Source organism: Malaya genurostris, chromosome 3, assembly GCF_030247185.1.
Source record: "Malaya genurostris strain Urasoe2022 chromosome 3, Malgen_1.1, whole genome shotgun sequence".
NCBI lineage: Eukaryota > Metazoa > Arthropoda > Insecta > Diptera > Culicidae > Malaya > Malaya genurostris.
In genome coordinates, this window is record NC_080572.1 from 58,756,755 (window position 1) to 58,773,144 (window position 16,390).

Genomic DNA, 16,390 nt, shown 5'->3' on the forward strand with positions numbered 1-16,390 from the left:
CCCAGGAGACCTGATCAGGCTGTACCAAACAACGATATTGTCCGTGATGGAATATGGATGCTTCTGCATCCGATCCGCCGCGAACACCCATTTCATTAAACTGGAAAGAATTCAGTATCGTTGTTTGCGTATTGCCTTAGGTTGCATGCAGTCGACTCATACGATGAGTCTCAAAGTGCTCGCGGGCGTCTTACCATTGAAAAATCGATTCTGGGATCTCTCATATCGATTGCTTATCCGATGCGATATCTTGAATCCAATGGTGATTGAAAACTTCGAAAGGCTTGTCGAGCCCAATTCTCAGACCCGTTTTATGTCCTTGTATTTTGTTTGCATGGCTCAAAATAATAATCCTTCATCGTACGTTCCTAACCGTGTTCATTTTTCGGATACTTCTGATTCTGCTATGTTTTTCGACACATCCATGAGAGAAGATATTCGTGGAATTCCGGATCACATACACCCTCGAGTGGCCCCTAATATTTTTCATAATAAATTTAGAACAGTCGACTGAGAAAAGATGTGTTACACTGATGGATCAAATCTCAACAGGTCCACAGGCTTCAGTATCTTCAATAATAACATCACCGTTTCGTACAATCTCAATGATCCGGCTTCAGTTTACGTCGCAGAATTAGCTGCTATCCAGTATACCCTTGGGATCATTGAAACCTTGCCCAAAGACCATTACTTCATTGTCACGGACAGCCAAAGTAGAATAGAGGCTCTTCGGACAATGAAGCCAGGGAAGCATCCCCCATATTTTCTGGGGAAAATACGGGAACACTTGAGGACTTTATCTGGTCGGTCTTATTTAATATCCTTAGTCTGGGTCCCATCACATTGTTCCATTCCAGGCAATGAAGAGGTAGACGCGTTGGCTAAGGTGGGCGTATTAGAAGGTGAAATTTACGAAAGACCAATTTGCTTCAACGAATTTCTCAGTGTATCTCGTCAAAGGACGCTCGAAAGTTGGCAAACTTCATGGAGTAATAGGAGACGATGGTTACACTCCATTATCACGAAAGTATCGATGAAACCTTGGTTCAGAGAGATGAATGTGGGTCGGGATTTCATTCGTGTGATGTCCCGGCTCATGTCTAATCATAACACCTTGGATGCGCACCTCCGGCGTATCGGGCTTGTGGAGAGTGGTCTTTGTACATGCGATAAGGGTTATCAAGACATTGTATATGTTGTCTGGGTATGTACCAAGTATTGTGGCGCCAGATCACAGCTAATTGACTCCCTTCGGGCCCTAGGTATATCACCCAGGGTCCCGAGACGTGTTGGCCCATCGAAACCTTCCCTGTATGCTGCTCTTATATCAGTTCATAAATAACATTAACTTACAAGTCTGACCTGCTGAAGGGTTCCACAACAATATTCCATTCCATTCCAGGTGGAAAATTAAGCTAACTAAATAAAAGCAAAACAATTTTTTTCAACAACATAAACTACACCTTTTTCAACAACATAAACTTCTCTCTGTTTCTTTCCTTCTCTTCCGCAAAAATTCACCACCACGGAGAGCCGCTCAAGTCGATGATCATGCGGGCCATCAGCCGGCTTCTCGTAGTCGGGGGTGTTTCCCGCTGACCCACACGAACGAAAATATGCGACCACCAGTGATGCCTACCAACGTCGTGTCAGGTTAATCCAGCGTACAAGATCCAACCAGCCACTGCCGAACAACCCGTTGAAGACTAGATCTCCCAAAGCTGATCTTCTCGATCAAAATCATATGGTGTGAAAATAAAAAAATGCCTAGAAATTGGAACAGTTTTGAAGCTACTCTCTTAGAAAAAAAATGAAACTTAAGCTTGACGTAAATTCAAGCATGCCGTAAGTTCTTCGGTGATGACACAATATTACATCTACTAACATGTTCAATAATTTTTAACGTCTGTATCAATGTAAGTTTCAGCTAAATTAACTATGAAATTATTGATATGACTTATATTTACATGCTTTGAGTTGTTAATGTAAGTAAATAGCCACAAAACTTTTATGTGCATCTATTAAGATGATGATTTTTCTAAGTGTGTACACATCTAGAAAAAATTTACGTAATTTTACGTCTTCTGAGACCGAAATATACAAACGTCAAAAACGACTCATTTTTAGAGTAGATCTAGAACATATTTAATGCATTTTTTCATATTCTCATGTGCTGCAGCATGTAAACTTACACGACTGCTTTAAAAGTATTGTATGTTCGACTCATATATAGATAATTCTTGTAAAATTCAGTCATTTTACGAATTACGTTCTTATGATTTGAGTCATATGCTTGATCACTATAGGGAGGCGGTATGAAATTTTCAACGCTCAACCTAGTAGTTCTGAAATTGAAAGCCGGATCCTTATGAAATTCAGGAATTTTTTATGGGACCATTAGGCTCCATCTACTTGAATATAAGTTCATGAAAATCGGTCAAACCATTTCGGAGAAATTTTCCATTTTGACAAATTTGAACACTCTTTTCGGTGCTTCCGGAATCGAAAATCGGGAACCAGAATAATCGGAGTTAATTTGGAGCCTACTAACAATGACTAACGATTGGAATAGTTTCAAGTCCAGCTAAGATTTTTTTTTTGCTTCACCGCTTTAAACACCTTGAATGACGGTATACAATTTTTAACACTCTTCACACCAACCCGACGAAAAACGAAGGGCTGCAAATTTTGCAAACTTTTTATACTCTACTAGCATAATTGTAACGGTACAATTCTAAGGCGGAACACACGAGAGCAAACAATTACGGGGCTGTGTAGGGAACAAGACCGATTAAATCCAAAAAACAATATTCGAATTTATTCATGAATTGAAAAATCCACAACAAATAGTTTCTAGCCGTTTAGGATTTCTAATTTTAAATTTGGAATTATTATGGTATTTATTTCTTAATAATTTCTTGTCTCGAAAATACAAATTGTATTGCGATTTGAAAGAATATCTAAAAACTGATAGCTGTCGTCTTCGATTTTCAGAATTTCAAAACTAAGAACTATTGATATTTACTCGTCAAGCGTGGACAAGGCGTAACGGGTGGCAACTAAAATTTTGGAATATTTTTGAGGCCTGTATGCTGAACAACAAACGAGCTCAAAAAGAACTGAAAGTGTGTATGTGTTAGCTGTCTTTCTCCTCTTTCTGCTAGTATTTTCTGTTTTGTTCATGCTTGCTCAGTTTTGCAATGGTCAATGGTTCGATAGTAGCTTTCAAACGAGCATAAATTTGTTAAAGTCGGTTCAGCCATCTCTGAGAAAATTGAGCGCGATCAAATATCTTCGAAAAGTGCACACGCATGCACACATACACACACACACACACATTTTCCGATCTCATCGAACTGAGTCGAATGGTATATAACACTATGGGTCTCCGAGGCTCCGTTCGAAAGTCGGTTTTTCCTGCAATTCTAATACCTTTCTATAGAGATAGGCGAAACCCTTCTTAGTCCTCTTAGTGGAATTTTCATAGATCTTGAAAAATCACCATACATGAAATTTCCGAAATCTAAAAAAAAAATTGATGCCATAAGGCTTAGAATTGCATGAAACGTCGAGATTTAGTGTCATCTCGAAAAAAAATTTCTGAAAAAATCAACTTTTTGGGACTTAAAATAAGATATCAAAATTTTTTTTCTAAGTCCAAGAAAGTTGATTTTTTCAAAATTTTTTTTCTGAGATGACACTAAATCTTGACGTTTCATGCAGTTTTAAGAGTTTCGGTATCAAAAAAAAAAATTCGATTTTGGAAATTCTATGGTGCTTTTTCAAGATCGAAAATTTTCAAACCTTAACCGCCGGACAGCACCCCTTACGCATGTCCTATTTAGCTCCAATTTTGCATGAGGACATTTTTCGAGGTGCTTAAACTTTTGAGCACTAGCGCTTTACGAAATTAGAGGTGATTATATTATATGATATATATATATATAAATTATGCCGTGTACTATCGCGGTTTGAATAAAAAAAACTTTATTTCACTTAATTTTCGGTTACATGGATTCGCTTACGTATCTCACTCAAGACTGACTAAAAATTCCTATCGCTAAACCTTTTGTTAATTTGGATTTGACAATTCAGCAAAGTTCGATATCGTCGATCGGCCACGTTGTCTTCGACGTTGTGTGGTTGGCGGCTGGAACGGTTGCTATGCCGGGTTTACCCCGTGTCAGCATTTTCCTTGCTGCGTTGGTCGGCGGACTCTCGGCTGTCGCTATGTTAAACTATGGGTTCTTTACTGTTGACGTTGCTGTTCCGGATCCGGTATTTCGTAACACCTCCCCTCTAAGAGCGTCGATCGTCCTCGGTCGACTGTTTGGAAGCTGTATTGTTGGAAGCTTTTTGAAATGTATCGTCTTCGGTTCGCATTTTTGTAGTTGTGGCAATATGTGGTTCTGTCTTTTAGCTGCAAATTGGATTTTTGTGCTGATTCTTGTTTGATTTATGCTGGTAGCCTGTAGTTCTAGTAGCTCGTAGGGGTTGTTGTCCAGTATTGGTATCTTTATCAGAATAACGATGTTGTCTTTGATGATTGTTGAACTTGCTGAACTGAATTGAAAAATCTCGTCTATGAATTTAAGGTTCCTGTCCTGCTGTACTAGTCTATGGAAGATGTATTCTTTCACTTCTAACGATAGTATATTTTTATTCAATAGATCTTGTTTAGAAAATTCAACTTGTTCTTCTATGTCTTCTAGTGTATGGATGAGAGAATCTATGCTGAATATTAAGTTAATGTGTTCTGTAATAGTATCTTCTCTAAGTGTGTTGTTTATTAATGTTATTTGAGAACTAATTTTCCTAATGATATTTGTGACATTATTTATTCTGTTTTGGAAACTAGTATTGATATTGATTTGTTTCATTTGGTTATTCACAATTTTTTTTTCATGATCCTGTAACATTTCTAGGCTTAGTTGTATGGTTTTTAAATCTTCTTCGTCGGGATTACCTGCTATGTATTTAACCATTGTTCCTAATGCTTTGATTAATCCGCGTTTCTGTCTGTGGGGCTTAAGGCTTTTAAGTTTCTCTCTAGCAATTTTAATTTTTCTTGAAAGTGTTTCGTGTAAGTGATCTCTAGTTTTGAGGGATAGGGTTATTTTCTCAATATGGTTGATGTTCAGTTCGATGTTGCCTAGATCGATTTTTTCAACGATTCGTTCGTATCCTAATCTAATTCTAACTGTGTCAAGTTTAAAGGCTATAAGTCCATTGTTATTTGTCACATCTTTGTAGATTGTAGACGATACGTAGTGAGTCAAGAAAATTCTGAAATTAGAGTAGTAGTGTGAGGTTACTTTTTCAGTCGGTTCTTGTGGATTTTTATATTGTTTGTGTCTCTGAAAGTGAGTAGATTGTCGGTCTTTGTTTTTACTAATTTGAATGGGTCTTTGTCCTTTGTCTGTCTCTGTGATATTCTAACGTATTTTGTTTCGTCAGGTTTAAGTTCGAGTGGTGTTTCCTTTTTTTCGTGTTTCTTTTCATGTCTTTGTTTGTTTTGTTGTAGTTGCGTTTTGACTGCCGATTGAATATTGTCTGCTGCCTCTTGTAATTCTTCTACGTTCGTGGAGTTTGAAACGTTGAAGATGATTTCTCTAGGCTTCCTTTTTGTAGCTGAATGTATAGTGTTATTGTAAATGTCGGTTAAAAGATTCATTACTTCAATAATTGGTTTGTTTGGAAATTTATGCTTTAATGTTCGATATAACTCAATTATTGTAGAATGAAATCTCTCGATTATTCCGTTTGATTGAGAGTTACTGGCATGGTGGATGGAAATGCCAAGATCGTTCAGAAACCCTGTAAAGTCTATGGATATGCATGCTGGTTCCTGGTCGCTGACGATAGTTAGTGGTCTGCCAAATATTCTGATATTTTCACTAAGTGCTCTTTTTAAGTCAACTATTGTTCTAGTTTCTAAAGGAATTATGTTAGCGAATTTTGAGAAGGAGTCCACTATCGTCACCCTATTTAGTCCTTTCATGAAAAAAACATCTATGTGAACTCGTTCGAAGGGTTTCTCCCCGAAAATGCTTTTCTGTATTAATTGTGGCGGGTTTCTATCGTATTTGCTTTTCTTGCAAACGCCGCAACTATCTATTAGGGCTCTAACCTTTCGATCGAGTTGGGGAAAATAATACCTTTGTAGTATTTGGGCTTTGTTTTCTTTTATGCCCCGATGTGCGTTTTCATGTGTAACTCTTACTAGTTTATCCTGCTCTGCTTCCAGCCTGACGTCCTCCAGTAAAATTTCTGAAATTAGAACTTTGTAGATGTGATTAGATTCGAAATGTTTCTTGTAAGTTTCCTGAACCAGTTGTCTCAATCCTATGGGTGCGCGTAAGCAATTTATTCCTCTGGGGTTGAGATATCTTTTGAATAATTGTACTATATCTATTTCGGTGTAATTTGGTTTGAGGATTGTGATACGTCGACGATTCGGAAATATTTGCTCTGACACTTCGGAATCAATGTTTGAAATTTTCAGGATGAGTTGTGTTAAAATGTGTTAATTGGTTTTTCTGTACACCAAATGTAGTAATCATCACTAGAGTCGGCGGAATGCAGGGTTGCTGAAATTCGCCTCACGCAACTCATTAACGCTCACCGCCTGCGAACGATTCAAGAACGGAGACAGCAAAGCATGTAATGCCGGACGAGGCAAAAGCTATGCTTAATATGTGACTGCCTGAGCGATTCGCAAGAGAGAAGAGATCTTGCTTTTTCATGCTGGTTGCTATTCCGCCGTGAGCTATTCTCTACCATTTCAAGAGCAGGTATCATCAGGCACGGATAGCGCTTACATTGAGACAATTTTTGACTCACTGCGAGTCAAAATGCCAGCAATCATGAATGCAAGTGTACGAAAAAAATTGAAGACAAAAATTAGCGATGCGATGGAAGCAATTTTTTTGTCTCGTAGATATTGCCCTGATAAAAAGTGTGCGTTGAACATCACAAATTAGTTTAGAACACTTTAAACGTAACATCATTACTTATCATTGGAAGATGGCGAAACGATTGGGTTGGATAAAAATTAAACTGATAAATAAAACTGATAGTCCGCTTCAAAACGTCGTTTAAATACGTATACTAATGTACATATAATGTACTTCCTACTGCAATAAAACTAATGAAACAGTTTATTCAGATTTCACCGAATACTATTCTCACGTTCGTACTCCGTGCTGTTGAAATTTTGCGGCAAGTAATGGCAGATAGATTTTAAAAAAGCTGGAGTTGAATCACCTGAGGACAATCACTTTTGTAAAGTGAAAATTTTGCAGTTTATATTCTCTTTCGGGTTGGTTTGATATTTATTTTATTTATGATTTTGAAAATGGACTGAAATATCTACAGTGATATTTTTTAAAATCACATATGATTATGAATGATCAAGTCCAATACGCAATATCAATATGCAATGCAAATAGAGTGACAAAAATATATTCTGAATGTTGATTATAGAGGCAAGTCTAATCTTTTAATTCCAGGGATGATTTATTTTCTCATGTTTTTATTATATTAAACACAATTTAACGCTTCTTCGCATAGATTTGATTTATAGAAGTAATAGGAGTGCAGGGTTTTCCACAACGTTTGAACCTACTGAGACGCCATGTAACTGCTTGCTCTGCAAAAATCAAAGCAATTAAGAAGAATGGCTAACAAAAAAATAGTCATTACTAACTAAATACTCATTCAGCATCTTTTACCATACATCTACGCAAATTATCGATTAGAATAACTGTACTACGATCAGGAAATTAAGACTTTTAAATTGAGAATCACGGTTGTGGTTCCGGCCAACTGCCACAGGATGTCGAAGCATTTTGTAAAACGCAACATAAAATTGGAGGAATAGATGTTCCATTGAAATTTACTTTTGCATTTTTGTATCGCCTTATTAACTTAGTCTTATTTTAATGCATTCATTAAATTTTTGCATTTAATATTATCATTTTTGGAGTTTCACAAAACTATTGCCTCGTAAGTTTTTTTTCCAAAAGCAAACAGCAAAATAATAACGTAATGTGATATCAGTTGAGAAATTGATGAGCTGAAATCAAATTAAGATTACAATCTGATATTGCTGTCAAAAATGTATTGAAAATAAAATGTTCTACAATTGACTCCCGAAGTGATCGGTTTAGCTTTTTTTAAAAAAGAACCTCCGCTAAAAGAAATTGTAAATTCAATTTCATAACATTTTACAATATTCATATTACAGAGGAAACGATTTCAATTTGAAAAATAACACAATCCGCATGGTTTATCGATTTGTCAGATAGTGCGATTTAAAATTTTTGTTACTCATATCACACATTCAGTTTTGAAACTACTCATTGCATTATTTACCTTAAAACTATGTTGAGCAACAAAATTTTTACGTGAATACTTAAAGGATCACATACAAAGAGTCCAAATGAAATATAATTCTGTTATCATATAATCAGGAGATAGTAGGAGAATATAGGATCAAGAAAAAAAATATGCATTTAATTCCACTTTATTTGACGTCACTAATGTCACGAGACAGATAATTTTGTTGTGTTTGATTGTATGATACTTGATTTTTAGATATTTATTTCGTTATTGGAAACTGCGGAAGGTCTTCATTGCACGATTATCCATGGCACAGTTTCCAACAAGTAACTGTAGAGAGTTTGTTTGTTTTTGATAATAATAGAAATATCATTCTTCAGTAAAATCTTATGTTGGCCTCCAAATTAGTGCCTTATACAAAATTATAGAAGTTCTATTTCGGTTTTAGTTTCTATTATATTGTAGCTCTAACGCCCTGTATATTGAATGTGACGGAATTATTTGGTGTTTATGGTTCTTCTAGTATTTGTACGAACTGATAGTGTTTATCATCAAAGTTGGTCTCAATCTTTTTGGTAGTTGACTTGGTTCGACACAACTTGTCTCGAAGTCAATACAAATACTATTAATTTATTATGAATGATTAACATGAAATTAAAAGCAATTATTAGTGTCATCACATATGTTTATAATTATTAAGTTAACGATCGTCGAATGTCTTTGTAATCGGTATATAAATAGTTTCACGATTATGAGAAACAATAATAATTGACAAAAATTTGGGACTATTACTTCTCAGGCATAATAAAAAATCCTACATTCGACCGAATGAAAAATACCAATTTGGCATTTCGAATTAGGTATAATTTGTTTGGAAAAATCGAACTCGATCGAAACACAAAATGAATTTATTATAGAACTACGGAATAGGAGTGAAAGTTACGTATTTACGACACACAAAAACGCTCCATTAATAACCCTTTACAGTTTGATGATCAATCAATAACATATTCTGGCAGGTATCAAAGTTGTCCCTAACGCTACAAATCACGATTGAAGTATAGCAAACACCGAAGAAATGTGCAGTGAAGACAATTCAAAAAGATTCGACATCTTTCTTATAAGCTTTATGCAGGAATAAAGTTTTATCCTGGGCGGTCATTCAGTTGTACCGCCATACGTCGCAGAGAACGAATCACCGTGAGTAGAAAATTTGACTCAATGCGAGTCATCAGCACCACCGAATAGCTTTCTACCTAAACGCTTCGAAACGAACTCACTGCGAGCGAACAGAGTGCATATATGATGCTTGCTTGCTTTGCCAAGCGGTACAATTCTCTGAGTGGAAGAAAAGAATGAATGAAGCAGACACGGAATATATACAAACTGCTCGCCGCACGGGTAGAGCATCGCCGCTGAAAAGAATAGTTCACGAGTAATGCTTCATTGATAGGATCAGCAACCTTGGCGGAATGTATGGTTGTTCCCTCACTCTCTGTTTTTTCATCACTGGTCTCGCGTTGTGGGTTCGCGTTAATCTCGTTTGTCTTTATTCTTGAAAGTGCATCCGCGACGACATTGTTTTTGCCTGGTTTATAAATTAACTCATAGTCGTATCCTTCAAGTTCTAGTTTACCTCTAAAAATGCGTTTGTTTGTGTTTGACAGAGAGTAAGTTAGCGGTTGGTGATCTGTAATTAGTTTGAATCTCCTCCCCCAGAGATAGTGTTCGAAATGTTTAACGGCCCAATACATTGCCAGGAACTCTTTTTCAGTTGTTGAATAGTTTTCTTCTGACCTGTTTAGAGTTCTTGACGCATAAGCTACTGGACGATCTTTTCCGATAGGTCCTTGAGAAAGTACGGCTCCTATCGCAAAGTCACTAGCGTCAGTAGTTAAGTTAAATTCTTTAGAGAAGTCCGGATGAATCAACACTGGGTCCCTCATTAAAATTTGCTTACATTTTTCGAAGCAGAGTTCTGTTTCTGGCCCAATGATAAAATCCTGGTCTTTACGTAGTAAGGTAGTAAGCGGTTTCACCAGTTTAGCAAAGTCTTTAATAAATCTCCTATAATATCCCAAAATTCCGAGAAATTGTCTCACTTCTTTTTCTGTTTTCGGTAGTGGCCAATTTTTAATTGTCTCGATTTTGTCCTGATTCGGTCTTACGCCATCTTCCGAAACTGTATGTCTTAGAAATTGGACCTCTTTGCGGAAAAAATCGCATTTATCAAGCTGTATTTTTAGATTAGCATCTTTAAATTTTCTCAAAATTTTGTCCAGGTCGATTTTATGTTGTTCTAGAGAGGGTGAAAATACAATGATGTCGTCCATATATACCAGACAACATTTCCCAATTTCTTCTCTCAATATGCAGTCCATTACGCGTTGAAAAGTCGCAGGGGCGTTTTTCAACCCGAATGGCATACGCGTAAACTCGTATTTACCAGAGTTTACTGAAAATGCCGTTTTTTCAGTGTCTTCGTCATCGAGCTGAATTTGGTGAAAGCCTGATGCGAGATCTATAGTAGAAAAATAATTTGTTCTTCCCAGCTTATCTAATATATCGGTAATCTCCGGTATAGGATATCTATCACTGATTGTTTTTTCGTTCAGTTTACGATAGTCTATTACCAGTCGTAATTTTTTTTTGTCCTGAAGAGTCTGCTTTCTTGGGTACTACCCAAACTGGTGACGTATATGGAGAGATAGATTCTCTTACAATACCGTCTTTCAAAAGTTTATCTACTTGATGTCTCACAATCTCTTCAAAAGCTTTGGGGTATCTGTAGGATTTGGTATGGATCGGTATGTTGTCGGTGGTTCTAATTTTGTGTTTTATTTTGTGGGTAAAAGTGAGGTTGTCGTCGTTGCAGTACAAAACTTCCTTGTTTTTATCAATTGCTTCTTTCAGAGCAATCTTTTCTATTTCGTTTAGGTGTTCGTCCCTTATTTCGTACTTGGTCGTCGTATGTTTTAGGGGGATTTTCTCAATTTCGTAGTAGTCCTTCCCTAGTTCGAGCTCATTAGAATTTATTTCGACAGATCTTTCGTCGGTGTTTTTCTGAATTGCCAAAATTGCCTTTCCGTTCATTTCTTCGTATAGTCCTGGTAGTATTGAAAAATGTTTGAGAACGATTTCCTGATCGATTATGAATGAACCATTTCGTCTCACGGGTATCTGGATGAATTGAAATTTGTGTTCAGTTAAGTTCAATTTTTGTTCTCCTGGGAACATTTTTTTCATTTTAATTAATTTCTTTCCTATTTTCAAGGTATTGGTGGATGTATTAAGTGTCGCTTTAATTTCGCGTAGAGATTCGTAACCAATAAGGCCATCAAAAAATTTATGGAAGTTGAAAACGTAAAATTTTAATTTTTTTTCTGATTTGGAAAATGTCTATTGAGGCTAATTTGTTAATCTTATATTCGCCCTTGATATTTGTTACTGTAGAAGGTGGTTCATCTTGACAATCTTCAATGTTGACGTGAGCCGGAGAGATATAGTTTTTGTTCGCTCCTGTGTCAACTAAAAACTTTAACTCTCCTTTAGAGGTCATGATTGAAATATATGGTATGAAGCTATTCTGGCTCATCATTTGTTTTGATTTCTTTCTTGGGCAAGCTGAAAATGTATCTCTTCTGAAATTAAATATTCGTCGTCTTCGGAATCGAGCGTAGTGTCTCTTGTGTTTTTGTTCTGACATTCTTGTTCTGGTTCGTCATCGGAGTCGGGTTCCGTGTCTATTTGTTTTTGTCCGTGGTTGTTAATATGCATTTTGGAAACATGAGTCCGCATAGATATGTCCTCGTCATTTTGTGAACGGTTTTTAAATTTACCTGATGGGGTCTTATCGTGCTGACGTGGGTTAGAATTCCCTGCATTTAGTTTTGTGTATTTATTTTGTCCGCTATTCTGTTGAGTGGATTAAGGTGTCGGATTATGTGCGGTTTTGTCGAGTCTAAATCTATATGCCGCATTAGAGTACTGTTGCGTAATTTCGAAAGCATGTTCAAATGTTTCAGGTCTGCAACTTCTCACGTGCATTGATTTTTCTTCGTTCAACCCGTCAATGAACCGTGTTAGTGTTATGAGGTTTATGAAAGAATTGATTGCTTTTGTGGATGATTTGTAGTCGTCCATATTGGCGGCTGCTGATTTAATAGCAGTATCTATTGCTCGGATTTTATTATAGTATTCAGACAAATTTTTCTTGCCCTGCTTGACATAAAAGAGTGACTGGATATAACTTGTTATATCGCGACGGTCACCGTACGCAGTTAGCAGCGCTTCTTTAATTTCCTCCCACGTTGTGGGGTTACCGGAAGCTATCAAGATTTCTCTTGCTTCTCCCGTGATTTTATTTTTTACACTACGGACTATTTGTCCATAACATATATCATTTTTGTATTGTTCAAAAAGTTGTAGCGTTTGTTCGGTGTCTTGCACCCAGGCTAAGACTTCCTTCTTGTTACCGCTAAAATTTGGAATATTCCTGATCGGGTCAGGTGTAGTGTAGCTAAAGAATGGGTCATTCTCTTTGCTCTTTAAAGAACTTATCGTTTGAATTAGTTGAGCTTGGTTTTCGGTCAGTCGCTTGACTTGTTCGACCAGCTCTTGCGTGTCAATTGGTTCCACCATAATTCTATTTGCGTCGAACCTTGCACTAGTTTTTGAAATTTTTAATTTTACAATATCACGGTCTTTAATTGCCAGTGATATGTTCTGCAGTTTATTTTGTGAATTTTAAACTTCTAGTCACACAGAGTTCAGCTACTAATGATATACCCTCACTATTTGCCTACTACCTCGTTTCTAGTTTTTCACTGTTTTTAGGCCACTCTTAGGCACTCGTTTTCACTTCTTAATAATAATAATAAGGTGAAGGTTACTTACAAGATGATTCTTTTCATCAGGGAGTCTGCTCTTTGAGTGTGTAGCGATTATGGGATGGTTCCAGGTGGCGGGTTCGATCCTTTCCAATATCTCAAATTCCGGATGTCCTCTCCGAAATAGCTAACGCTGGAATGTCGGTGTCCTCCGTGTTCCCCGTTGGACGTCGAATCGTACCACTTTTTTCACGATAAAAGATGTTCTTGAATATTCACTTCACTAACACTTTTTGTTTCGTTTTTTACCACTTGGCTTACAGACTGCGCCAATTATGCCGTGTACTATCGCGGTTTGAATAAAAAAAACTTTATTTCACTTAATTTTCGGTTACATGGATTCGCTTACGTATCTCACTCAAGATTGACTAAAACTTCCTATCGCTAAACCTTTTGTTAATTTGGATGTGACAATTCAGCAAAGTTCGATATCGTCGATCGGCCACGTTGTCTTCGATGTCGTGTGGTTGGCGGCTGGAACGGTTGCTATGCCGGGTTTACCCCGTGTCAGCATTTTCCTTGCTGCGTTGGTCGGCGGACTTTCGGCTGTCGCTATGTTGAACTATGGGTTCTTTACTGTTGACGTTGTTGTTCCGGATCCGGTATTTCGTAACATATATATATATATATATATATATATATATATATATATATATATATATATATATATATATATATATATATATATATATATATATATATATATATATATATATATATATATATATATATATATATATATATATATATATATATATATATATATATATATATATATATATATATATATATATATATATATATATATATATATATATATATATATATATATATATATATATATATATATATATATATATATATATATATATATATATATATATATATATATATATATATATATATATATATATATATATATATATATATATATATATATATATATATATATATATATATATATGCTGACCCGTCGAACTTCGTCTCGCCAGAAGAATTGTCAAAAGACTAAGTGGTCAACGTTTCTCTCCATTATTTTTCTGATTACTTAACTTACAATCAACGGAATTCAACACACACTCGCTTTAGCTCAAAAAGAAGAAATATCACCAAAGATTAAAAATATGTAACACCTCTGTTAAGTGAAAATTGAACAAATGCACAGATATTTATTCTGAACAGTCCGTTTTAAGGAATTACTCATACGTGAATGTTCACCCGACAGAACAAACTTCAAAGCAGTTTCTTATACACAAAAAATTTCTATTTTTGTGTTCGGTAATAATTTTTCCGGCAACGATCTGTAAAATATTATTTTTACTGAAAGATACGTAAAATTTATCCAACTTACGGTCATCTGTCAAAGAACTACTGAATATCGGAAAATCCTATGTAAAAGTTACGATTATTTATTATTCACTGACACGGTCTGTGAACTCTGAAATGTCATTTCTCTTGACGAACTCAGTAAAAGTTTTACCAATATCCGGAAAATTAATAAAAAATAATGAAGAATTTCAGTAATCATCACTAAACATTCAGCAGAAATAAAGATCTGTCAAAAAACATAATTTTCGGACGTAAAGGTGTGAAAATTTCTAGATTTGTAAAGAAAAAAATAGTCGTGCGAATTGATTGCTTGCGAAAAATAGATAATACTGATTCCTAGCGGTAATTTTTCATTTAGTGAATATATTCAAAAAGCCTTCTACAACTTATCATTTCTGCTCTCTAAAAATATGAAGGGTGATCCCATATTCTACTGAATTGCATCCGAAAGATATTTGATCATTTTATTTGAAAAAAATATTTCTGAAGAGTAAATGTAATTCAATTCATTCATCACACGCAAATAAATAAATTAATCGGATGAAAATATGTTTTGAAAACAAAAATGCTCCTTCCTTTCCTAGATCTCTAATACAATTTACCAAATACAGTAATACTTTACGGGTCAAGACGTTTACATATTTTTAGGATTGTTTTATGATTTTTGTCGAACGTCGGTATTGAATGATGAAGAAGTCATTAGAATTATGACAGATCGAAGTTCATTGGAACTATACGGATCATTCAGCAAATAAAACTTTTACCGAACGAATTACCGAATGTCCAGCTGTTTGAAAGTCAGTAAAACTGTACCGACATCCGTAAAAATAATTCGGTGTGTACAGCTTTTAAGCAGCGAGAAATTTTTCTCAAAATCTGTTCTGTACGTTCAAGTTATCAAAAAGTACCATGCGTACTTTAGAGCTCTAATGAAGTGGATATTTTCAGGTACTGTGGAACTTTTGATTGCTTGGAGACGACGCTTAAATTGTAATTTGATATTGATCTTACCAGTTTGAACATTCTTCACAGAATATGCAACATGAAATGACAGTCTCAATTCATTATGGTAATTATCTTGAACATTGATATCTTATAGCCACTTACTGTGTGCGCATAGTCTAATCTAAATCATTAGAAAGAGAAATGCAAGGAAAATCTCTTAGATTGACTACACAAAGCATCTCGTTGCGCTCCAAACAATTTTTTCAACGATCTAGTATTCTTTCCTCCGACTCTTTTTCCTTATTTTTCTGATTACTTAACCTACAATCAATAGAATTCGATACACATTCGCTTTAGCCCAAAAAAGAAATATCACCAAAAATTAATGTGAAAATGTGAAACACTTCTGTTAAGCAAAAATTTATCAAATGCTCAGATTGTAATCTCATCCTTTGAGTCAATTCTCTGAACAGAGAGCAGTTCCTTGCACAGCTTTAAGGCAGCGGGAAAGTTGCCGAAAAGTGCCAAGCAAACTTTAGAGCTCTAAAAAAGTGGATATTTTTCATGTACTGTGGACCTTTGGTTGCTTAGAGAGGCTTAGTATACTCTAAATCATTAGAAAACAAACTGCACGGAAAATCTCTTTGCTTGACCTAAACGCTTCTACAGCACAAACTTTGCATTGATTTATTCAAAAATTTACTGATTTGTTAGGCCGGGATGGCCAATATTTATCATTATTCACAATTCATCAACAGGTAAATGATATCAGAACTTTTTCTGCTGCCTACAGCGGTTTTCTAGAAAACAGTCATATGCATTCCGTCTTTGAGTCATTTGTCAAGTTTTAATACCCAATTAAGCACGTGGCTCTAAATGATGCA